This window comes from Chiloscyllium punctatum, chromosome 35, assembly GCF_047496795.1.
Source record: "Chiloscyllium punctatum isolate Juve2018m chromosome 35, sChiPun1.3, whole genome shotgun sequence".
Lineage (NCBI taxonomy): Eukaryota > Metazoa > Chordata > Chondrichthyes > Orectolobiformes > Hemiscylliidae > Chiloscyllium > Chiloscyllium punctatum.
The window spans coordinates 73,654,717-73,680,844 of NC_092773.1; positions in this window are offsets into that span (position 1 = coordinate 73,654,717).

Sequence of the window (26,128 nt, forward strand, 5' to 3'; positions counted from 1 at the left end):
ATACCGCACTTGGCTGGTTACATTCCAAAGAGCAGGAGTAAAATTTGATCAGATCCACGTTATGCAGTTCTGTCACAATCAGTCATAAAAGGTTATGGTCGGATAAACAACTCACTGGAGGAGAGGGCGCCACAAATATACTCAGCATGAATACTGGAACAGCCATGCATATCAGTGAAAATGTCAACGATGTAGTCTCTGCACCATGTGCAGCCAGAAGTGTTGGTTCATTGATACACCTTACCCTCTTCACGATGCCCACAAAATCAGATATGCCAGTCTTTAATCTATTCAATTCGCTGCGCGTGGCATGAGGAAGTAGCTTACCACAATAGATATGACAAAAGCGATGGAGCCTGACACCATTCCTGCAATAGAACTGAAGAATTGTGCTGCACAGTATGTCGTATACCTGTGGAAAGTGTTTCATGCCAGCTCCAACTCTCACATCTATCTGACACTGTAGAATATTACTCAATTATGTCCGGTCCCCTAAAAGGAGAATAATTACAATTTACCACGCCCTGAGATCATACACAATAATCAAAATGGCTGGAGTTATTTTGGACAGAGCTTACAAACAGCACTGAAATAACCTGCTCATTGTGCTTTCAAATAGGCCCCGCTGGAAAAGATGGTGCTGTTGTGGAAATGTCACTGGATCACTAATGCAGGTTTGGCTAAATCTTTGCCAGCTGAATGCAAGTTTGGAACAACCGAAAGAATATCGATGTGTAAAATCTTGCATCCGTGATTGTGACCATGAAGCCAAAGTTGATTGTAAGCGCCAATTTGCTTCTCCAATTTACTTCCAGGAAACAAATCTCCTGTGCTTTCCTGATCTGGCCTAGAGATGACGCCAGACACATAGGCATTTGATACACTCTTCAATGGTCTCTGAAACGTACAAGCAAGACACACAATTGCATCAAACTGTTCTAAGATCTTAAAGAAAGGATGAACATACACAGAACACCCGACACCTGTCTCTATATTGAAAATGGCAACAGGAAATTCAGTACTGTCGAACCTGCAGACACCTCCTTCCTACCAACGGACAGCTGGCGACAACATTTGCAGAATGTTCCCACAGCCTGCACAGGAACATCAGGAAATGAGTTCCCGATTCAACACATTGATCTTAACTCATTCTAGTTCATGGTTGAATAACTCCAGCATGTATTTCTCGCACATAATGGACTTATCCATAATTGTGACTGACGTTTGGAACAGTATTAATTATTAACCTCAGCAGTCCCTTCAAACCATCGTTTTGTTCACAAATTCGATACAATGATGTCTGACTCTTGATCTTCGCAACGTAGTGCCTCGTCACTTCTCTTGGCTTTAGTGTCTGGAAATCAGTATTCAAATTCAGTGTCTTATCTTCCACAGCCTTACGTTGGAATAAATTGCCCAGATTCATCAGTTTCTGAGAGCAACTATTTATTGTCATCTCAATGCAGAGTGGCATGTTTGGCCCTTTGTTTTGGAAGTCTTACCCTCCCCTGTCATCCTGTCAGAGTTTTATACATTTAACTAAGATCTCCACTCATTTTCCTAAAGTCCATGGGGCACAGGTGCACTCGACCCAAACTCTGTTCCCATAACAAGCTTGGCATCCCAGAGATCAGTCTGGTCATCCTTCGCTGTACTCCCTCAATGTCAGGTTTATCCTTTATTAGGTAAGGAGACAAAAAACACACACAGTACTGGACAATGTTCGCGATGGGATTTCACAGAGGCCTTGCACAGCTGCGTAAAGCCCCTCTTTCTCCTGGTCTCAAATCCCCTTGCAATCATGGTCAACACAATATTTATCTTCCTAATTGCTTTCTGCTCCGACAATGATGCTTTCAGTGACTGGTGTACAAGTAGATCCAGATCCTTGTCAATGTTACAGCTAACGATTTGGTAGGTCTGTGTACACTGGTCAGCATTCCAAAGCCATTCCCAGTACTCACGCCTGGATTCTGAGCAACTGCCGTGCATGGAACTCGGAGGTCTGCACATTCGGAAACAAAATCTACAGCATAAGTCCCTTTAATTATCAACATTTCCCAACCTATCCCTCTTCAAAGAGCAGGCTGCTGTTTTTCTTTCTCCCTTCAAATTGCACAATGTCACAAGTACTCACATTGCTCTTCATCTGCCACGTATTTGCCCATTCAATTACACTTCTCTGTATCAGTTTGGAGCTTTTTTCCATCCACCTCACCCACTGACAAACATCGTTAAGGCTTGATATATAGGAAAGAGCTGGGGCCGAACACCGAACACTTTTTTCTCCCCCACGCCTACCACTGTGAAGAAACATTGATTTATTCATACTTAATGTTTCCTGCCAGCTCTCCCATTTTAAAACCAAGGCCATATATTACCTTCAATCCAATACGTTTTGACTTTACACACTAGGTTTGGGACTTAATCAAAAACTTTCTGAGAATCGCAATGTATTGCACTTATTCCTTCACTGTTGTTCTCCAAACCAGTCTGATTCTCAAATCTGATTCCCAATTCACAAATCTACGTTGATTTTATTTTTGCACATTCCTTACATTCTAATCATTTGTCGAACACTGTAATTTACTAATTTTATTTATTGCTTTCATTTTTCTCAACAGACATAGGCTTCTTAGTCGTGCTGGGAAGATTTATTACCTTATGTTTTGTTTTTAATTTATTTTTGTTTTTGTGAAGACAGAACTAAAGTAGTTTCTCCATAGTTCTGTCATTTCCCAGCTCTCCACTTCCATTCTCTGTTTTCATACTGTAAAGAACCTGCACTTGTTCTTTGTTCCTTTTCCCATTGACTTACATTTAGAAGCTATTTACATTTCACGCTTACTACCGTGTTAATATACTCAGCAGAACCCAAACAAACCTGCCTTTAGCTGTTGAATGATTGACATTCCACAATATACTTAACAATTACAGAGGTTTCAACTCCATACCAGCAGCAACACAGCATGGTCTACATTAGTCCCACTTTCTAACAAGACACCCGTCACCGTCAATGTTATGAAATTTCAAGTGCTCCTACAGGTATTTTTTAACGGTTACATGTTTACCCTGACAAGTCACAACTCAGGAAATGCATTCCAGACCCCAAACCCTTTTGGGTAAAAGCAAGAATCAATTCATTTCTAAAACTCAAACCTTCATTTTAAAAGTCTGTTCCCTTGATATTGGCCCGTTGACGAAAAGAAACCGCTTCTCTCTATCCACGTTTACCATGCCCCTCGAAGTCTTATCCTCAGAATCAGATTCAACTCAGCCTTCTCTGCTCCAAAGCAAAAAAACCCGAACTTATCCAACTTCTCTTTATCGCTGATTCACTCCATCCCAGGAAGCAAACTCTACAATCCTTCCAGTGCAATCACATGTTTCCTTTTATGTGGCTCGCAGAACGTCACACAGTATTCCACCTTGGCTTCGGCAATGTCCTGTATAGCTCTCAATGTCTATGGCTGGATGGATAAACGCTCGCGCCATCGTCTCCTATGACGTCTTAACTCGTCAGTTCTCCTGACAAGTCACATTGAGCGACTTGTAGAAAAGGACCCTTTGAGCTCTCTAGTGTGCTGCCTTTTACTGAGTACACCTCTGTCTGGTTCCTTCTTACAAAATACATCATCTCATATTTCTCAGAGTTACATTCTATCTACAGTTGATCTGACCATTCTGTCTATATATTCCGGTAAAATTAGACCTTCATCCACATTGCAAACCACACGGCCAATCTTACTTGTCACACTCTCCACACATCCCCCAACATTCTCATTTACATTACTTATTAATAACACAAATAAGAAGTGACACAGCACAGAAACAGGTCTCCAGCCACACAAACAGCCTCTACCACCACTCTCTGTCTCCTGCCAAGAGGGTATTTTTGATGTAACTTGCCACTTTACCCAAAATACCATTATATTTTCCTTTCTTAATCAGTTTCCCACGAGCGGCTTGTCAAAGGCCTTGCAGAAAAAATAAATAAACGACGTCCTCAAACTAATTCAATCAAATTCAACACGTGTTACTTCTCTCTGATAACGTCGTGACGACTATCAAATATTGCCTCTCAGAGGAGATCAATTTTCTCCTTCCTTATTTTCTCTAACACTTTTCCTATAACCTACCTCATGCTCACTGGTCTATCAAATTCTGGTCTACCTCTACCACCTTTGCAATGATGTGAAACCATATTTGCACTTCTCCAGCACTCTGGCAGGTCCCTTTTGGTGAGATTCTGCTGTACAAATATAGTCAGGGTCTTTCCTCACTTGTCTCCCACAGCAGCCTGAGTTACAACTCACCGATAGCTCGGAATTGGTCAAATCGTATTCCAGCTAAGATCACCAATCTCTGCTCACATCTTAAAAACTCTGCTCAAGAACTTCCGGCACACCTTCTTGCAATTTGTACCTGCAGTCTCCTTCTCCCAAATAAAACAGATGTAAAGCTCTCATGTCATAATCCGTCAATGTTCCCCAGCTTCACACGTAGATTGTCCCTTTGATGTTTCTTCATGGGCCAGAAATGTTACCTGGTTATTCTGTTCTGCTTGATGTCCTTCTAGAATATCTTGGGATTCACTCAAACCTTGCCTATCTGCACTTCTTCATATTCCTGTATTCGTCAGACCCTCTGTGTGAATTATCTAAGTTTCACTGAGATCAACTCAATTCTTTGAAAAGCTAAACAACACAAGCCAGGGTTCCCCATCAGATAACCTTGCCATTTGAAGGATTAATCTCTAGAATTTCCACTGTACTTCCTCTGTAGTCAATACATTCATTCTTAGATTGGGACCCCGGGACAGTGGGGCGACACGATGGCTCAGTAGTTATCACAGTGCCAGGAATGCACGTTTGATTCCAGCCTCGCGCGACTCTCTGTGTGGAGCTTGCACATTCTCCAAGTGCATGGGTTTCCTAAAGGTGCTTCTGTTTACTGCCACAAACCAAAAATGTGCAGTTCAGGTGAATTGGCGTTGCTAAATTACCTGTACTGTTAGGTGCATTTGTCAGAGTGAAATGGGTCTGGGTGTGTTACTGTTCACAGTGTCGGTGTGGGCTTTTTGGGCTGAAGGGCATGTTTCCTCACTGAAGGGGAATCTAATCTATTCAGACATCACCTAACACTGCAGATACATATTCACTAACTCGCTATGTAACTGGCACAGGACATCTTTACTTGTATCTTCCAATTTCATTTACATTACTATAAACCTACTTTTTTACTTTCCCTTTGCACATTTTCCTTCCAATAACTCTCACTTTAACATTTCCTAATAGCTTAATCTGTGAATTTGTTAAACAAACATCCTGCTGAATATCCAGCTATACCATATCCATTGGTCTACAACTCTTCGTGCACGCAAGAATAATCTTCAAACTATTCAGAAAAAAATGCTACCTATGAATTTCCTTTTTTAAGATGCATTATCATACTCTTCAGTTTTGCCATTATCTTCTAAATATGTAATATCACGTTCTTTGTCTGGAGTCCAACAGACTTCCGACTGCGGAGGACAAGTTAAATGGTCTGTCGTTTGCCATTCCCATATTCATCCCATTTTCAAACGTCGGATAATGTTACAACCTTCAAGTTCTCCAGATTGGCTTCCTACCTTTGCAGAATGTACGAGAAATTAACACAGTGATTTCCAAAGCAATAAATATATCTGTTGCTGCTTCCTCCAAAATTCTGGCGTGAAGTACATCTGGTCGGTCAGAGTTATCAATACTCAATCTAGATTTCTTTGTAATTACAACCTCATGACTCATATGAATGATTTTAGTCGTTAGTTAAATAAGTCCTATGGTTACTTGGTATTTCTGCGAGATTTTCTGGATGCTTCTCCATGAGGACAGACACAAAGTAACTGTTTAGTGTCCTTGTCAGTTCTTTGTTATACACAATAAATTATGCTCTCCAGACATTCTCTGTTTGACATTTGACCTTGCTTTTATTTCACTTTCATATATTTCGAGACGCATTTTTGGTAGTCGATGTTTCTTACTCGTTTGCATTCTAGTTCCATATTTGAATATCTTATCAATGCCTTGATCCACCTTTGCTTGATCCTACATTTCACTGAATCCACTGGCTTACCACATTTTTGTTCTAAGCCGCTTCCTTTGATCTAATGTGGACTCTAAGCTTTTTCGTTAACCATTATAGAATTACTTTGAACTGATTCAATTTTTAGCTTAATTTGTTAACCAAAATTTACTCACCTTTCAATTTTTGCACCTGGTATGTATATATGAACAATTTACATATTATCGTGTTTCGATATCAGGAGTATTGAGTTTTACAGCCGCGAGATTTTGCTGCAGCTCCACACGTCCTTGGTGAGACCGCACTTTGAATACTGTGTCCAGTTCTGGTCGCCCTACTATAGGAAAGATACAGAGGCTTTGGCGAGTTTACAAAGAATTTTTACCAGGATGCTGCCTGGAATGGTGGGCTTGCTAATGAAGTAAGGTTGAATAAGCTCAGACTTTTCTCTTCTGAGAGAAGAAGGAAGAGAGGAGAGCTGATCGAGGCGTACAAATCAATGAGAGAAATAAATCGAGTCAATATCCAGAGACTTTTCCCCAGGGCAGGATTAACTGGCGCGAGTAGTCATGGTTTGAAGATATTGGGAGGAAGGTATAAAGGAGACATCAGAGATCGGTTCTTTCCGCAGACAGTTGTGAATGAATGGAATGCATTGCCAGCTGAGGTGGTGGAAGCGAAGTCATTGGGGATATTTCAGCGATTGCTGCACATGCACATGGATAGCAGGGAGTTGAAGGGTGAGGAGGTTAAGTTCGTATATTTTACATTCGGATTAAGTCTCGGCTAAACATCTTGGACCTAAGGACCTCTTCTGTGCTCTACCTTTGCTATGTTTCTATCTTAAATAACCGCTATTACTTGTCTTCCATAAATTTTCATCATGTATTATCCAATTTATTGAAACTAACTTACCCCTCATACGTTCATGGCTTGCATCACTCATTCTTATCACCGCGATTTCAAAAACTCAAGAATGCTTTGTATTCAGACATCATTTTAATTCCAATGCTCTATGACAACGACTCTCAAAATTTCCCCTTTGAACAAGGTTTTCAATTCGTTCCTTCTGATTACATGACACCATTTCCTAAACAACTGATCTCTAGCTCGATGCTGAACATATTGTTACAACAAATCGTTTGGTGCCCACTCATGATATTCGTTTTCCCAGTATTAACATTTACTTAGATATACCTGGGCACAGTCCATTATTACTGCGGTACCCACAAACGTGTATATCTTTTTTTATTGCCTTATAAAATGCCAAGATTTGTGTTGCAGTTTGGTTTTGATATATATAAGTTCGATCAATGTTAGCTTGTCCTTGCTGTTTCTGAACTCCACTTCACGTGATAATGTGGTATCCAGGAAATGTGAGCGCGGGTGGTGAACATTTAATGGAAGATGCTAGGTTGAGATCATCTCGCCAGATCATATACGCTCTACTCCTGCGTCATTGTGATATTTTCACCAGATCTCCCTTTACACTGGTGAATTTGAGAAAGATAATGATCTTTCACCAATACCGTGTATTCTTTCAGAGCGCTGAGACTGCTCTAACCTAGATGGGCACCTTACAGCAGGCTGGCAAAATATTGCTGCATCTTCACAGGCTATCAGTGAGATCACATTTTGAGCAGTGTATACATATTTACTCCCCTTACTGAAGAAAGGATATTCTAATATTGGAAGTAGCTTAGAGATGATTCCCTCAACTGATTCATTTAATGAACGTGATAGCATATATGGAATGGATGATGAGGTTAATCCAGTACCCTTTGGATTATACAAGAAGGAAAAATGATCTTGTTTTAACATACAACACTGGAAGGAGTCAAAACAGAAGCCAATAACAAAGCCAATAGAGTAATTCATTCAACTCCTCCAGCCAGTAACACGGGAAAAGAATGTTCAGGCATTTGACCCTGTTAAGCCGGAACTTGGCAAGGCTATTCAACCTTGCCGCCTGATATACAGTTACAATAGGAGGAAAAAGATCCTCGAACCTATAACACTGGACTGACAATAGTCCATGCAGCACCAGTGTCCTGTGCCTCAGCAACAGAATCAGAACTTTCAGCCCCTCATATCTGTAACACAGAAACTAGAAGAGACCACAGAGAGACTGGAGGTTGTTACTTTGTGATCAGAGGATCCCATTTAGCCGATTGCGGCGGTTGCATGGGAAAAGGAGAAGATCACAAACTATCAGACATTTTTATGAGAAAGGAGGAGGTACTTCACTTGTTTGCTGTATGCGAACAGGAGATCAATCACTATCTCAATCCCATTTCAGGAATGCAGTAGAACACCTCTCAATACCTCCAGAGTGTTATGTCGGAACACAGGGAGACCTTCAGCCCTAGAAGTAAAACATATCAACAGGAATGTTCCTAATCCCTCAAGACTGTTTAGGAGCAATTGATGAGCTTGGATAGAGGACTTGTGAATCAACAAAACACAGTGAATAAGAATAAATGGCTCATTTTCGGTTGGCAAAATGCAATTTCTGGGATGCCATGGATTTCAGTTCTCCGACCTCAACTATTTGCAATCCCCATTAATACTCGGTGGATGGGACAGAAATTACCATCACCAAATTTTCAGATGACACTAACAATGGTGAGATGTTGCTTTACAGTGAAGATGTAAGAGATTTATAAATCGATATGGATAGGTTGAGTGAATGAGCCAACATTTAGCAAAGAAAATTCATGTCAATTACTGTGAGGTTACTCAATTCAGCCAGGGTAAGAGAAAAGAATTTTTTTGAAATGAAGGAAAGATTCAGAATGCTTACGGGCAGAGCGATCTTGGTTTCCTTGTGCATATCACAGGTAACTCACATGCAGGTCAAACACGTAATTGAAAAGGCAATTGCAATTTCAGTGCAAATGTATGAAAGAATGGAGTCTAATTGTCGAGACTGTTACTGTACCTAAACAAGGCATATGTGCGACTACAACTGGAGTACTGTGTGATGGCCCTGACTTCAGGAGGGATGTATTCGCATATGAGGCAATTCAACTGAATTTGACACGAGTGATCCGAGAGATGGGAAATCTGCCTTATGGCGAAAGATTGAGTAGTTCAGGCCTGCACTCTCTGGAGTTTAAGAGAACGAGAGGACAACTCATTCACGTCTGTAAGATGCTAAATGCGATGGACAATGCAGACGTGCATGGATATTTCTTCAGGTGGGGCAATCTTTCACAAGAGATCATAGTCTTCGAATAACGCAGAGCAGATTTAAAACAGGGGTGAGGAGAACGTACTTACCTAGAAATGTTGTGAACCTATGTAATTTACTGTACCAGAGTGTAGTGGATGCTCTGACACTGCGTAGATGAAGAGATATGAAGACTGAGGAGCAAAGTGGAGCTGAACCCGAGATGACATCAACCATGACTGCACTATGGAGCAGACTAGAGGGGCTGAATTACAGACGGATGCTCCTTGTTCTCATTCAGCCCTTCAAATGTGCGACACAGAAACTGGGGAGGACTGTTTATCAATCAGGAAGCAGACACTCGGGATAAACCAGTCTTGATCATTTTGACAGTACGTAACCAATGGGGTCATAAAGTGAGCAGGGCTGGGTTCTCAGCTATTCACAATCTATATCAATGACTTACAGGAGTGGAAATAATGCACTGAAACCATATTTGGGGACGAGATGAAGGCAATCAAGAGGAGCTGTAGAGTTTGCAAATAGGTAGAAACAAGTAAAGTAGATGAAGAATAGTTAGGCTGGTGGAATATAACATGATACATACCCTATTTTCATTCATGAAGAATTCAAGGCACTATATTTCTGAAATGAAAGGGTATTACAAACACAGTGATACAATGTATACTGGAGGATTCACTCTGACCTGTTCAGAAATGGGAAGTGTTGCTACATCTCCCTATTGGTCTGCTCCCTGATGTTCGCGTTGGCCCCATTCCTCTCAGTACCCACGGGATAGTTTGATTTGGTTGGTTGGCGGTGGGCTGTGGTGAGCGGGAGGGTGTTTTGAACTGTGTATCAGACTCGCCAACCTGAAGTGCATTTAAATCGTCATTGGATAGGCATCTGTATGGGAATTAAATAGTGCAGGTTAGCTGGGCTGCAGGCTGGTTTCACAGATTGGTACAACATCCAAGGCTGAAGGCCAGAACATCTGTGGAATGTTCTATGTCCTATGTTCTAAAACATGGGTAACTGTGTACCTGTGACATTTTTTTTTCTCTCAGGATGACGAAAAGCCGTGCATATTTCATATTTGCAAAGAGATTACAGGACTTAGTGATACAGTGTGTACTGGAGGGTTCACACTTTTCTAATGACATTGAAGATATTGCTCCAATTCCCTGATTTGTCTGCTCCCTGACATTCCAATTACTCAATTGCTCACAGTATATACAAAACATTTTGATGAGTTTGATTAGCAGTGGGGAATGAACCGTGGCTGCCTTTATCCGAGGTGCCATCCTTTATTTCTATGTGGAGACTCGAAGACGATGAGAATGGCTGACTGATTCTGAATGAAGAGGCTGAGTCCGCTGCCAGAAAAGTGGATATTCACAGAAATGATGGTCATACAGCAACATTAATAGAGGGAGCATTCTACCGGTCCCTCTTCCTCTCCCCATTGACATGCCGAACCCGCAGAACGCTGTATACCATCGGGAATCCCGCTAAACTGGGAAAACAACGATACATCCGGCAGCACCCTGTTGAAGGAGAAAACAATACATTCACCTCATCCACCATCTATATCCTCCATCAGTTGTGACATTAATTTCAACGTACTGTTTGATGATGGATATTTCACCCATTCCTGTTTGGACATTTCAGGACCATAGAGCTGAATGAAACAGTGAACATAACCGCCAGTGGCAGCATCGTCCTTCCGCTGACCTGAAGCTGGAGTACAAGTTGAAGTAGGTGATACTGCTCTGTGACCAGGTCCTTGTTGAATTAGGGTCCCCTCACACTCTCAGCCTGGGTTAAGTATAGCTTGGGAAGCTGATGCTGGAAATACCGAGGTGGATGTGGCAAACACACGCACTCCGTAGTTTCAGACCTTGCCGTCTCTGCAGCCTTTGGTCAATTTTCTGATCATGTTGCCCACCCCGATGGTGCAACTACGGACCCCATGCTCCTTCCACAACTGTGTCACTTAAGACTCAGGTCTCCCTGAATGTCTGAGGCAGCTGACATCGCAATCTCCAACAATTCATCTCCAAACTCTCCAATCACTTTCAATGACAGGAGTCAGTCAGAGGGTCATCAGCGACAACTGCTATGGACCAGGACAGACCGCCTGAAAATATTTTAAGAAAGGAAGCCTGGATCTTCACGTTTCCTTATTTTAAACGTAGATGTGAAGTCTGTGTTGCAGATCATCCAGTACTGCGACTGATCAAATCACTCGACGTTAATCAAAATATAATCTATTTAAACGCTCTAATTAAAATACTACTATCAAACAGAAGATCAATTTGGGATAATTTTTCTGTTGGAAATCTTTGCAATAGATGCAATACTATCTACTACTTAAGGGTTCCAATGCAGTAGCATCCCTTGAACAAAATCCTTGTCAAAAAGGTAATTTCAAACACAGAATCTGACATGCAGTTGTCCAATCCAGAAGGAAATAATGTAAGTAATAATTTAGATAAAATCGGAAGTAGGGATCAAGAATTGAAACACCAAACCTTCTGGGAACCCAAACAGCTTCTGAATGCAGCACCCAAAAATAAAACCACAAGACCTGGTCTGTGAGATTTGGCCGCTGCCCATCTATTGCTACCCACTTTATAGCAAAACATAAATGCCTCCGTTTTCAGGCGACAGTTCTGTATCCCTGCCTTTAACGCCTCTTCTCAAAAACAAAAGCAGGAGATAACAATTTTTTAAAAAATGACAGTATCATCAATCGCCCTCTTTATGAAAATGAACCATCAATGTCCAAAGATTGTTTCATTGTAAATAATGCAATTTACTGTATTAGTAGACTACAACACATCTATGTGAAATTGATACTAATTATGCAAACATTCATGAATATTTTGTTTCACTCTGTAATCCTGCCAAAGAACGCCGTTGTCTTTCTTCGACCTAGTCGAGATAATGTGTTCGCAGTTTCATTGTTCTGTCACCTACATAATTTACAAACATAATGATGGCCAAATCAACTTTGCTTTAAAAAAGCCTGGAGTTCTTGCCTTACATTTCTCCAAAGATTTTAAGGGAATTTGATCAGTAAAGAGATTAGTCTCAGACAGGTTATTGGGAATTTAAATGCTGAAATGTTGTAACGTCGACACCAAGATCAAGGTATTCTTCTCAGTTGTGGAATATTTATGTTGAAGACTTCAACGACCTCTCTAACCACACTTTACACCAACAGAGCAATTCTCATGTTTTCAATCGTCAAACTGAATAACGCACCTCGTTTTTCAAAGATTAATATGTTCTGTATCACTTAACACTTCAACTTGATTAGCTGCTACTCCCTCGCTGTGCCAGTAAAACTTCGTCTTGCAGGTATATGCTGAATGAAAATATTGAACAATCTTCTAAATCTCCAACAGAAGACAAACTTTGATCTGTGTACAACATTTTAATTGTCGGTCATTTCAGCTTTTAACCTTGTCATTTTAACAGTCTGCTTTTCCAAATTATTGAATTTTTCCAGAATAAGAATTTATTGAACAGCGTCACAGATTTGCTTTATTTTTAATGTCCTTGTCTACCTATCAAATTTACTTCGTTTAATCCTTTCAAATTCTATGTACATTTAGTCAGTATCCCTTCTTAGATTTCTCAAACGCTGTTTATGGGCTTCTCACACCAACTCGTGTGCACTTCAAATGAACTCCTTCACACTCTCAATGCTCCAGACACCTCCTGTGGCAGTGATATAAATGTGTCACTTGTTTTACTGCTTTATTTGGTTCAAATAATCTATATGCACACTGGCCACTGTATTGGTTTCGACACATTCTGAAATGAAATTAAAGAGGCTTCTACCACCTTATCATATTTTAACATTTCCTGTACATATTTAAACAGGTCCCAATTCAGGCCTTTGTCTCCGATGGGTTTGCTGATTCTCACCGTCCTTCCATTTCAACAAACTTTCTACCTTCGTATTTATTTTTCGAAATCGACTCGACTGTCCAATCACTATCTTTTAATTTAAAGCTATCTCTTGTTCTGCTTTTCTTCTTTTTTCTGTCTTTCTTCTTCCTCTCATTTCTTTTAACTCTAATTTTAATTATATTTAAAATTGTTTCAATTGTTCTTCATGTTAAAGTTGCTTCACCTGCAATTAAATTCCATTTTCAATTATTCAGATGGCGTTCCAACCAAAACTTAAATGCAGAGCGATTGCTGTAAGTAGTTATCCATTTCTCACAAACACAAACCCAACTTTACCTTGCCTGCCACTTCCAACATGATTGCCTTGTTCACCTTTTGTAAAGCTCCAAAATTCATTTCTTCCACCTCCAGAAAATTTAGTGACTGGGAGAACCATTCTGAAACAAAGCAGTGTTCAAATCAGCTGAATGCAGCACCAAGAACAAACGGCAGAAACTACTAAATCACGCCACCTTTGATCCCAAGAACGTCCCCGTGCACATTCCAGAATGTCTGCCAGTGTTACCTCCATGTTCTCCAGTTTCCTTCTCACAGCGCACATACGTGCAGTTTAAGTGAACTGTATGCTAAATGGTCCATCCGAGATATGTCAGTTAGATATATGAGTAACGGTAAATGCATAATAATGGGGAATGGTTGTGGGTGGGATACTCTTCCTCAGATCGGTGAGGACTTATTGGGTCAAATGGCCTGTATCCACACTAAAAGGAGTCAAACTTGAAATACAATTCGAAATTATGCATTTAGAACGGGACAGGGCCCCGAGTTTGCTGTGGATCAGACCAGCAGGCCTCCATTTTTTTTAACCTGGACGCAAACCTTGTCATATTTCAAAGGAAGATGTGAAGTGGGTGTTTCAGATGCGATGGGACGAATCAAGCCGCTCAGATTAAATACATTTTTAAATGGTAATAAAATTCAAAACAAAAAGAGCAATTTAGAACAACTTGACATTTGGAACACTTAACCAAATAATATATCCAGAATATTCTCCTAGAAACCTGTTCCTTCTGACTAACATCCCACAAACGCACCCATTGGCATAAAGAAAGGCAATCTCATGTATACATTTTTCATGCAGTTTTCGAATCCTGCGGGAAACAGCATCAAAAGAGTTTTCAGAGATTAACAGCGAGAGATCACTGACTGAAACTTCCAACCCTTCTAGGACATAAAGCTTCTGGTGACTTATGAAAATGCAAGGTGTGCTCATAACAGACTTACCAGCGGAAAAGCGCAAACCGATACTGAAACAAGTGTTCTTGACAAGATACAATGTAACCTTTCGCTCCAGCCGCTCAACTTACTGTGTCGGTATATAAAACAAATTTAAATGCGGCCAATCAGTTTAAATTAGATTAGATTACTTACAGTGTGGAAACAGGCCCTTCGGCCCAACAAGTCCACACCGCCCCGCCGAAGCGTAACCCACCCATACCCCTACATCTACCCCTTACCTAACACTACGGGCAATTTAGCATGGCCAATTCACCTGGCCTGCACATCTTTAGACTGTGGGAGGAAACCGGAGCACCCGGAGGAAACCCACGCAGACACGGGGAGAACGTGCAAACTCCACACAGTCAGTCGCCTGAGGCGGGAAATGAACCAGGGTCTCTGGCGCTGTGAGGCAGCAGTGCTAACCACTGTGCCACCGTGCCGCAAAATTCAACAAAAATTAACAAATTTCAATCACTTTTGAATGTTGTCTATTAACAATACTAAACGTCAATGACCCAATGCGACGTTTTGGGATATAAAAGTGGGAAGATTGGTCATTTGGAGAGAGAACTGCCAAGCCACCAACACATTCACTGTCGAAGCACAGATCTCTTACATTTAACTCATCTGTCAATGCCTGTGAAAGAGAATTCCTAAAAAGAAGAATCTCTGCAGAGGATGATGCCGAGGGAAAATTTCGGAAGCTGTGTGCTTTTGAAAATTTCAGTTTTCTTAATTCTCAATCGGGAATTTTATCGGACAATTATTATCGTTGGGCAAGTACAGATACGAGTTGTAAATTGGTTAATAATATTCTGTCATTGTTTAAACAATAAAGTTATTGCTATTAACTCTACTTTTTCTGCTCTCGAATTTTCACAGATTTCTGCATGGGACATATCATTTCGGTATTGCTGGTTGAAATTAAGCAGTGGGTTTACCCGTGTGCTAACTATTGTTCTCGCTGAGAGAAACTAGGAAGCCTGGTTGGCGAGAGCCGGCCGTTGCGACCAATATCTAAAAACAAGTAACCTGAAAGCCTCCTAATTTCTTCACTTAAGCCGTTTGCATGAGGCAGTTCGGTCTTTACGATGTCTCTCTAAAAAGAAACCCTGAAGAATATGATATTTTTTTTTAGAGTGAGAGCATTGTCACAGAATGTAACTGCCTGGTTTTTACAGTAATACTCACGGGGCTTCCTCGCATTATTAAATGCACAATCGGATGAGAGGGACAAAGACAAGCGTTCAGTGGATAGGTGGAGACCACGTTTCAAAGATGTGTCTCACACCTGCTGAATTTCACCTGTCCAAAATGGAGGACCTCAGGAGACACACAGGGAAGTGCATTTCAGCCCACCACACAATTTAATTATTTCTGATCTTCACTATACCAGCGATCGACACACTAGGGAGTCAAAATCCAGGGTCAGGATAACGTTAGAGAGAGACAGAAAGGCTCGCATTAAAGACAGAAACAGATTTTTAATTAACAATAAACACATCGTGAAAATATTGGGAAAAGGGGAGTGTGACTAATTGCAAGAGAGACATCTTTGAAAATGCAATTCACAAGAAGAAAACCATTGAATAGTGGAAAGATCAACTGAAATGTTTTGTGACATCAAATTCTGAACTTTCTTCACAGAGTAAGCCCAGTCACCTTAAACTGGAACAGGGTAACAGCTCAATTTGAAAAAGTGAACAGACTATGCCAGTGTGTCGCTCAGTAAAACTGGAGCATCTGCCCAGCATACGGAGAATTGCAAATCTTTACGAGCATATTAGGACCAATCTCGCATGAGATTATTTTCTGAACGGGAAGGTTTGCAGCCCTTGTTGAGAGTGAAAATACATGGCGCTCCCACAAATTTGTATCTCTATTTCTCCATTGCACTACTACAATGGAAATTGTGTGTCTGCAAAAAAACGATTGAGTGAGTTTGCGTGTGATTGCGTGTGTGAAAAATATTTGAGATTGAACACACGTGGATGAAATGGTTTATATACGAACAAAATATTGGGGTCAGTGTGATTGACAGTGAGACATTGAGGGAAATGTCGGAAGATGAGATCAAATTATCCCAAGTATTAAAATAAAAGCATTGCCAGACCCAACATCAATGTAGATCATTTGGCACGGGATTATCAAATGAATGGGATTTTGGTGTGAGTCTGAGTCAGATTTGATTCTGCAGGTTTAAAGCTGGTACAGCTCGAAGCAGATTGTCATCTTTACAAAAAGTTCCACAGCTCCAATTTCAAACAGTAGATGTGAAAAGCCTGGGAGATGTATTCAGCAGGGGTTGTACTGCTCAGCACATGCGATCAGGGATCGGCTCATGCTCAAAGGGATCAGCACTTTTTTGACTGGTCTCATTCAGCCTCATATATTGGTCAACGAGGGGATGTGGTAACCGGATGGAAATGGATGTTTTTAAAAAGAACAGAAGAGAATGACCTTCATGCTGCCAATATTTCATTAACAAGGGCAATGATACAATGAATCGTCATTCTCATCTGAAACTGAGCCGGTTAACACAGTCCCATGAGCAATACTGCCAGAAGCAAGGAGGAAAATAATAATGGAACAAGTTCACTGGTGCAGTTGGTTGTGACCTTCAGAGTGAATACGAGAATGTAGAGTCTTAACAGGACCGATAGTAGTGGCAAGAAGTGTTGACCATATGAAGGAAGAGCAATGCAATCATAACTGGTTTATAAAAATAATAGATGAGCAGTGAGACTTACCAGGGACACCAACGATAGCTAGGATAGGGTAATATAAGTGTTGAATAATACGAATATAATAATAGATCCGCCATGATAATGAAAACTGATCATAATTTGTAGAAAGATACCAAATATAAGCAAATAAACTTCTGCTTCTTGTTGGAACATTCCAGTCCATTGTTCTCAGATTTTGATCCATTGTTGGCGCACTCCAGTGTAATGTTCTCAGATTGTGAAACTTACACCCGCTCTCGCTGCTGATCCCTGTTCGTGCTGTCGGTGATGATCCCGCTTGTACTGTGCAAGAACATATTTAACAGAGCCTCTTTATCAATGGAAGATGGAAATGATTCACTGCAAAAATTAGAATCCGTGGAGTTTGACATTAAATGCAGTCACTGAACAAACATGGTCAGGTAACCCCTTCGTTACCATCTCTTTACATATCGCAATAAAAGGGATCATTTACTTGTTCTGGATGGAATGGATGAGGATTAATAAAGGATGGACCATAAATCTTCCAGTCTTTTTAATCTTTCTTCCTTATATGTGAGAGGTTGCCAGAGGACTGCAGGGTTATTTTTAGGTCACGCTGTTTATAAAAGGAGACAGGGATAAAGTAACAATCCAGCTGCATAATTCTTTACCCTGGGAAATTCCTAGTCACATTAACCAAGGTAAGATATTTACTGGCAATTCACTTGTGTTAGGTTAATCCTGTTTTTAAATGTGCTGTTATCAGATCATTTCATAACCTTAAGACAGAGTGCTGGGACGGCTCCTGAAGAAGAGGGGAAAACAATTCTGAACCCATACGCCTGTTACAATGAAATGGGAGGAGTCCATTCATCCGAGACTAATCCAATAACACTTGAAGATATGGAAAGCCGGAATGTTGGAACATTTCCCAAATAGAATGATTCAAAGCATAGAGAAGCATTTCTGCAGCTGTATGAGATATTACTGAGAGGACACCTGGAGTACTTAGTTTCGTCTGTGTTTGGTCAACTGAGAAGGAGGGTTCTCAAGCAGATATAGTTTATCGGCTGCACATCATCCATGGTTTACTGTGTCGTTTAATGACTCGGGAATGTAACAGAGGAACAGGAGGAGGTAATACAGCTGCTTGGGATTGTGAGAGAAACAAGACAAAGACATTCCGTCTCTCCACTCTGTTACAGACAGACAGAAGGAGACCATTCAGCCTCTCATATCTGGTACAGAGGGTCAAGAGAGATTCGTTCAACAGTTCAAAGTTTGTTACGCTCAAATAATAGTTTTTAAATTGTCATGGAAAAAGATACACTTGGGAAAAAAAGGTTTCTTTTCTCGCGAATTGTGAGATGGCTTGTTCCTCAGGTGGAGTTTTTGGACGTATCTTTGCTCGCTGAGCTGGAAATGAACATAGAAAAATACAGCGCAGTACAGGCACCTTGGCCCCCGATGTTGCACCGATCCAAGCTCACCTAACCTACACTAGCCCACTATCCTCCATATGCCTATCCAATGCCAGTTTAAATGCCCATAAAGAGGGAGAGTCCACCACTGCTGCTGGCAAGGCATTCCATGAAATCCCGACTCGCTGAGTAAAGAATCTACCCCTAACATCTGTCCTATACCTAAGACCCCTTAACTTAACGCTATGCCCCCTCGTAAGAGAAAACTCCATACGTGGAAAAAGGTTCTCATGGTCAACCCTATCTAAACCCCTAATCATCTTGTACACCTCTATCAAGTCACCCCTAAACCTTCTTTTCTCCAATAAAAACAAGCCTAAGTGCCTCAGCCTTTCCTCATTCGATCTTCCTACCGTACCAGGCAACATTCTGGTAAACCTCCTCTGCACCCGTTCCAGTGCCTCCACATCTTTCCTATAGTATGGCGACCAAAACTGCACACTATACTCCAGATGCGGCCGCACCAGAGTCTTATACAACTGCAACATGACCTCAGGACTCCGGAACTCAATTCCTCTACCAATAAAAACCAGTACACCATATGCCTTCTTCACCGCACTATTTACCTGGTTGGCAACTTTCAGAGATCTGTGTACATGGACAGCAAGATCCCTCTGCTCATCCACACTACCAAGTAGCCTTCAATTAGCCCAGTACCCCATCTTCTTGTTACTCTTACCAAAGTGAATCACCTCAGACATCGCTACATTGAACTCCATTTGCCACCTTTCTGCCCAGCTCTGCAGCTTATCTATATCCCGCTGTAACCTGACACATTCTTCCTCAATGTCAGCAACTCCACCGACTTTCGTATCATCCGCAAACTTGCTCAGCCAACCTTCTAGCCCCTCCTCCAGGTCATTTATAAAAATGACAAACAGCAATGGTCCCAAAAGAGATCATTGCGGAACACCGCTAGTAACTGCACTCCAAGATGAACCTTTACCATTAACTACTACCCTCTGTCTTCTTCCAGCCAGCCAATTCCTAATCCAAACCTCCAACTCACCCTCAATGCCATACCTTTGCATTTTCTGCAGTAGCCTACCATGGGGAAACTTATCAAACGCCTTACTAAAATCCATATACACCACATCTACTGCTTTCCCCTTGTCCACCTCCTTAGTCACCTTCTCGAAAAATTCATTAAGTTTTGTGAGGTACGACCTGCCCTTCACAAAACCATGCTGACTATCCTTGATCACATTATCCCTATCCAGATATTCATAAATCCTCTCCCTTACAATTCTCTCTAAGACTTTGCCCACAACAGAAGTGAGATTCACCGGCCTATAGTTACTAGGGTCATCCCTACTCCCCTTCTTGAACAAGGGAACTATATTTGCTGTCCTCCAGTCTTCTGGCACTATTCCTGTAGATAACGAGGACATAAAAATCAAGGCCAATGGCTCTGCAATCTCCTCCCTTGCTTCCCAGAGAATCCTAGGATAAATGCCATCAGGCCCAGGGGACTTATCTATTTTCACCCTTTCCTGAATATCCAACACCTCTTCCCTACATACCTCCAAGCCGTCCATTCTAATTAATTGTGACTCAGTATTCACATCGGCAACAATGTCCTGTTCCTGAGTGAATACTGACGAAAAGTATTCATTCAGCATCTCCCCAATCTCTTCAGCCTCCACATGCAACTTCCCACTACTATCGTTGATTGGACCTATTCCTACCCGAGTCATTCTTTTATTCCTGACATACCTGTAGAAAGCCTGAGGGTTTTTCCTAACCTATGAACTAAGGACGTTTCATGTCTCCTCCTTGCTGCTCTTAGCTCTCCCTTCAGATCCTTCCTGGCTACCTTATAACTCTCAACAGCCCCAATTGAACCTTCACGCCTCGTTTTTACAAAGGCCGCCCTCTTCCATTTAACAAGGGATTCCAATTCCTTATTAAACCACGGCTCCCTCACACAACCCTTTCCTCCCTGCCTGACAGGTACATACTTATCAAGGTCCACTCAATAGTTGTTCCTTGAACAAGCTCCACATATCGATTACGCCCTTGCCTGTTCTCTGGTTTGTTTGGCAGTTTATTCACCCACCTATTCTGTATCGTGATTTTTTCAGAGTTCTCAGTTTTCCACAATATGTGGAATTGTTCTGATGCCAATTGCATTGATTTAATACTGTCTTTAATTTTTTATGTTAACCATCGTTGAGTCACCTTCTTTTCATTTACTGCGTATACCTTAGAGTAAGATACATATCATTCAGACGTTCAGTATTTCTCTAAATAGTAACTACTGCTTGTCTACAACTCCCCATTCCTGAAGAAGGGCTTATGCCCGAAACGTCGATTCTCCTGTTCCTTGGATGCTGCCTGACCTGCTGCGCTTTTTCCAGCAACACATTTTCAGCTCTGATCTCCAGCATCTGCAGTCCTCACTTTCTCTGACAACTGAATACTTCATGAACTTTCAGTGCAGCCAACTTGACCTCTCGCCTCTGAGCTTCCACGACGTTTGATCGTAATGTTCAAAACTTCTATGTTGTATGCAGACGTCATGTAAAGTAAATATGATGTTGACACTATTCCTCAGCAACTGCTTTAAGCCAGGTTGTTAACTCATCTTTCTGAGCTCAAAACACCAAATCCTAATAATCTGGTCTCTCTATTCTTTCACAACATGCCATTCACCTTACCTCTCATGCACTTATGGGATTTATTTTTCGCAGCATTATCAGTCACTTAGTTAATGCAGTATGACCTCAACTTAAGATCAGTTTTTTTATCACTGCAGCACCCAGGATACTTGCGTAGCTCATTTCCAGAGCATAACATGTGCAAAATTTGTACAACACTTTTGGTTTAAATATATAAACCATCAATGCTTGCTACTCCTTGCTATTTGTATTGTCCAGTCAAACCGATTCTGTGGAATCTGTTGGACATGGTCTGTGCTGGTATCTTGGACATGATATTCGGTGAAGCTCACCTCGACACTGAGGCGATCTGAAGAAATGCTTGGCAATAGAAGAAAAGTATGAATGACCTTCCCCACTCTGCGAGGATAAGTGCCACTGTATTCCGTCTGCTTCCTCAAAATCACTGTATATCTTTTATAGCACATACCACTGAACAGGGCTTACGCTCTACCACTCTCACTCCTGCATGCAGCACCTATCTTCACTTATTCTCTCTGCCTGCTTCACCATAACGCTTACACTAAGAACACTGCATAGATTCAACACTATGGACTCACTCACTCCTGACACCTCAACATTTATACACACCTATACCATCACTAATGTCATGCCACCCATTCATATAATCTCTGCGTCCCTCCATTTCTCTCGTTTCAGGTGAAACTGACTGCATCAGGATAGAAAGACACAAGTCGGGTGGTGGAATGCCCGTATAAATTCCCACAAAAAACTTTCTCATCTCTGTTCAAAGAACCATGGCACGAGATGCAGGAGACCAGGACAACTCCTATTGAGATTTGGAAATTTCTACGCCCTAACAGATAAGAAGCAATGTTCAATGAATAGTAATTTTCACGTTAATCCCACTGTCTGTTCTGGCTCTCATTCCCAAAACAGTACCTACCTCATTTCACAGACACAGAAATGGACACAAACATCTTTAAACACTCCACTATATTAACATACGCTTTAATATATGAAGGTAGACGTGCGCGCGCACACACATACAAACCTACAGGTCGTGGCACACAGAGTTGCGTGTGTCACGCACAAATTGAAGCAAACACATACATAAACACACAAGTTAATATACAGACAGCCATAGACACAAGCACACAAACAGACACACAGAGACACGCTAGACAGTGTCTTTAGGACCAATTCAGATACTTTTTTTTGATTAATAAGACCATCAGCGGTTTCATGGTAAAGGCAGGAGAACGATGTTGAGAAATAGAAACACATTATTAAATGGCATATCAGACTCGATTGGCCAAATGGCCTTTATGATCTTATGGTGTTATGCTATTTGATATTGTCTTATGCAGAGAGCAATCGAGGCTGTGTTTGACACATATTAGATTTGAAAGACTCAGTGGTAATGTTGGATACGTTTCGTGTGGTGAATGGTTTATGTCTGTTCATAATGAATGTGCCCTTATGCTTCAAAAGAGATGACGATTTCATGTCAGATAAATATCGTTTTAAAATAAAGGAACTGCATTGAAATAAGGATATCCATTTGTCTTTGGTGTTGTGCTATCTATGGTGTCCACTTCGTCATGCAACAGTGAAGAGATGTTTATTGAGAAAATTCAAGGTTGTCCTGGACTGGGACTTGCTGGAGAGGAAAGTCAGTGTGTATTGGGAACAAACAGATGAGCAATGGCCACACACAGTCGGATCAGCCATGAATATTCTGAATGGTGCCATCGAATGGCTAACTGCTGCTCCAATTCATGCATCCTTCGCCCAATCAACCCCTTGTGGTTGTGACAGAGGTAAAGGAATACACCATGCCGCCGGTCAGTATCATTACAACGAGACGGGAGGAAACAGGTATGTCTCTCTGAACAGTTACAAGAAAAGAGAATGAAATAATTTACCTCAATGAGTAAATTATGCAGCACAGGAAGAGGCCATTCATACCGCCTGAGCTCCGACACTGGTTCAGCGACGTTGACGCTCACAGGAAATATGCAGCAGAGATAAATGTTTACTTTCAGATAGCTAAGCTGTAACTATTAGCGTACATCAGAGATCAGCGTGGGTCAGGAGTTCATAACAACTAGAAGCAGGACGACGCTATCGGGCCTTCGAGCCTGCTCCGCCATTCAATAAGATCGTGGTTGATCTTTGCATGGAATTACATCTACTTACCCGCGGTCTCACCATATCGCTCAATTCCTCAGACCATGCCCCTTATTGTTAAAAAAAAATAGCTTTGAAAAATACTGAAGTCTATCAATTAATTCACTGGTGAAGGAATCCATGGATGAACAACCCGCTTGGTGAAGACGTTCCTTATCAATTCCTAAAAGATCAATAATCTGTTACAAAGATTTCGATGAAGGGAACTCTATAGATTGAAGCTCACTTAGGTCATGAACCAACATGGTCCTTTAATAAGTCGTCAAATGGTGGTAGTGAATGTACAATGTGATTTTAGGCCATTGAGTTTGGTGAGCAAGCCTTCAGGAGAAATAACATCGAATGAGTTATCTGGTGTGATGGAAAGCATAAAACAGGAGTAGCCAGTTTAAATGGAAGACCACTGCAGAACTCTTCGAGACAGGTTGTTTTTGTGTTCCTGGTACATGAATAATATACGGTAAGCCTGCAGATGCAGCAAATGATTTGGATGGTCAGTGGAATGATGGTGTTTCTCGAAAGTGTGTCACTTTAAATCGTAGGAATTGTTTTACTGCATCTTTAAAGGGCATTACTGACAACACATCTGACACAGTGTGTGCAGGCAAAATGCCCAAAACTTTAAAAGAATACATAATTTCTGAATAAATGATTGTTTTCGTAGGTTTTGAAAAATGTTTCCCTTTACTCGTTGAGATTAGATTAGAGTAGATTGCTTACAATGTGGAAACAGGCTCTTCGGCCCAACAAGTCCACACCGAACCGCCGAAGCGCAGCCCACCCTTCTGGAAGGAAAGTCTCATTTTATGAAGAAAGATCAGTTTAGATTATGGATGAGAGATTTTGTTGAAACATACTCGATTTTCAGAACGGTATATCAGGTGGAAACATATTATCGCTTGTTAAAGCGACTAAAACACGCAAATGAGTTTAAAGAATAAGATCAATTGAAATTAACACAGTTATTATGAAGACATTAACCAATTGTTTAAAAATTGCAGAAGCATGCAAACATATTATCAATTTAGAATGCAAGGACTTTTTTTGCTGATGAAAGCTACTGTGTAGGACAACAGCAATGATGCAGCTGCATACGAACCACAATAATGTTCCACAGAATGTTCAGGTATTTCACATATATACAGTTTGGTATTCAGTTGATATCATTGCATATTTCAACACAGAGCGGGAGAAGAATATTACCTGCCTGAGAAGCAGAAGCTTATTCCACGATCTATTTTATTTTGTTCCTACTGACAACAAAGTGTGAGAAGAAAATATCACAAGCATCTTTACCACTTGTGGAGGATTCCTGATGCAGGATTCATTGGAATCGCAACACTGCCTGATGCAAATAGAATTCAGTTAAATCCAATTTTCTGTGGGAAAAGTACCATTACAAGAAGCTTATGCGAGCAGAAAAACTTCAGACACAGAATAATATTTGTAACCGGCTATCACTTTTTCAATTAGTCATAGAGTCATAGAGATGTGCAGCATGGAAACAAACCCTTCGGTCCAATCAATCCATGCCCATCAGATATCCCAAACCAATCTCGTCTCACCTTCCAACACCCGGCCCATATCCTTCCAAAACCTTCCTATTCATATACCCATTCAAATGCCTCTAAAGTGTTGCAATTGTACCAGCCTCCACCACAGCTTCTGGCACCTCATTCCATACACGTACCACCCTCTGCGTGAAAAAACGTTGCCCCTTAGGTCTATTTTATATCTTTCCCCTCTCACCCTGAACCTATGCCCTCTAGTTCTGGACTCCCCGACCCGAGGGAAAAGACATTGTCTATTTATCCTATCCATGTCCCTCTTAATTTTGTAAACATCTATAAGGTCACCCCTCAGCCTCCGATGCTCCAGGGAAAATAACCCCAGCCTGTTCAGCCTCTCCCTGTAGCTCAGATCCTCAACCTGGGCAACATCCTTGTAAATTTTTTCTGAACCTTTTCAAGTTTCACAACATCTTTCCGATAAGAAGGTGACCAGAATTGCACACAATTTTCCAACAGTGGCCAATACCAATGCCCTGTACAGCCGCAACATGATTTTCCAACTCCTGTACTCAATACTCTGACCAATAAAGGAAAGCATACCAAACTCCTTCACGGTCCCTTCTACCTGCGAATCCACTTTCAAGGAGCTATGGAGCTGAACTCCAAGCTCTCCTTGTTCAGCAACACTCCCTCGGACCTTACCATTAAGTGTATAAGTCCTGCTAAGATTTGCTTTCGCAAAATGCAGCACCTCGCATTTATCTGAATTAAACTCCATCTGCCACTTCTCAGCCCATTGGCCCATATGGTCCATACCCTGTTGTAATCTGAGGTAACCCCCTTCGCTGTCCACTACGCCTCCAATTTTGCTGTCATCTGCAAACTTACTAACTGTACCTCTTGTGCTCCCAAAGAAATCTTTAATGTAAGTGACAAAACTTAGAGGGCCCAGGGCCGCTTCTTGTGGCACTCCACTGGTCACAGGCCTCCAGCCTGAAAAACAACCCTCCACCACCACCCTCTGTCTTCTACCTTTGAGCCAGTTCTGCATGCAAATGGCTATTTGTTATGAGATCTGCAATTATGCAACGCTCGAAAGCTTTCTTCTTTTCTGTTTTCCTTAGGACGATTGCATTTGTGTATGCGCCTGTGTGTGTGCCTCTGTATATCT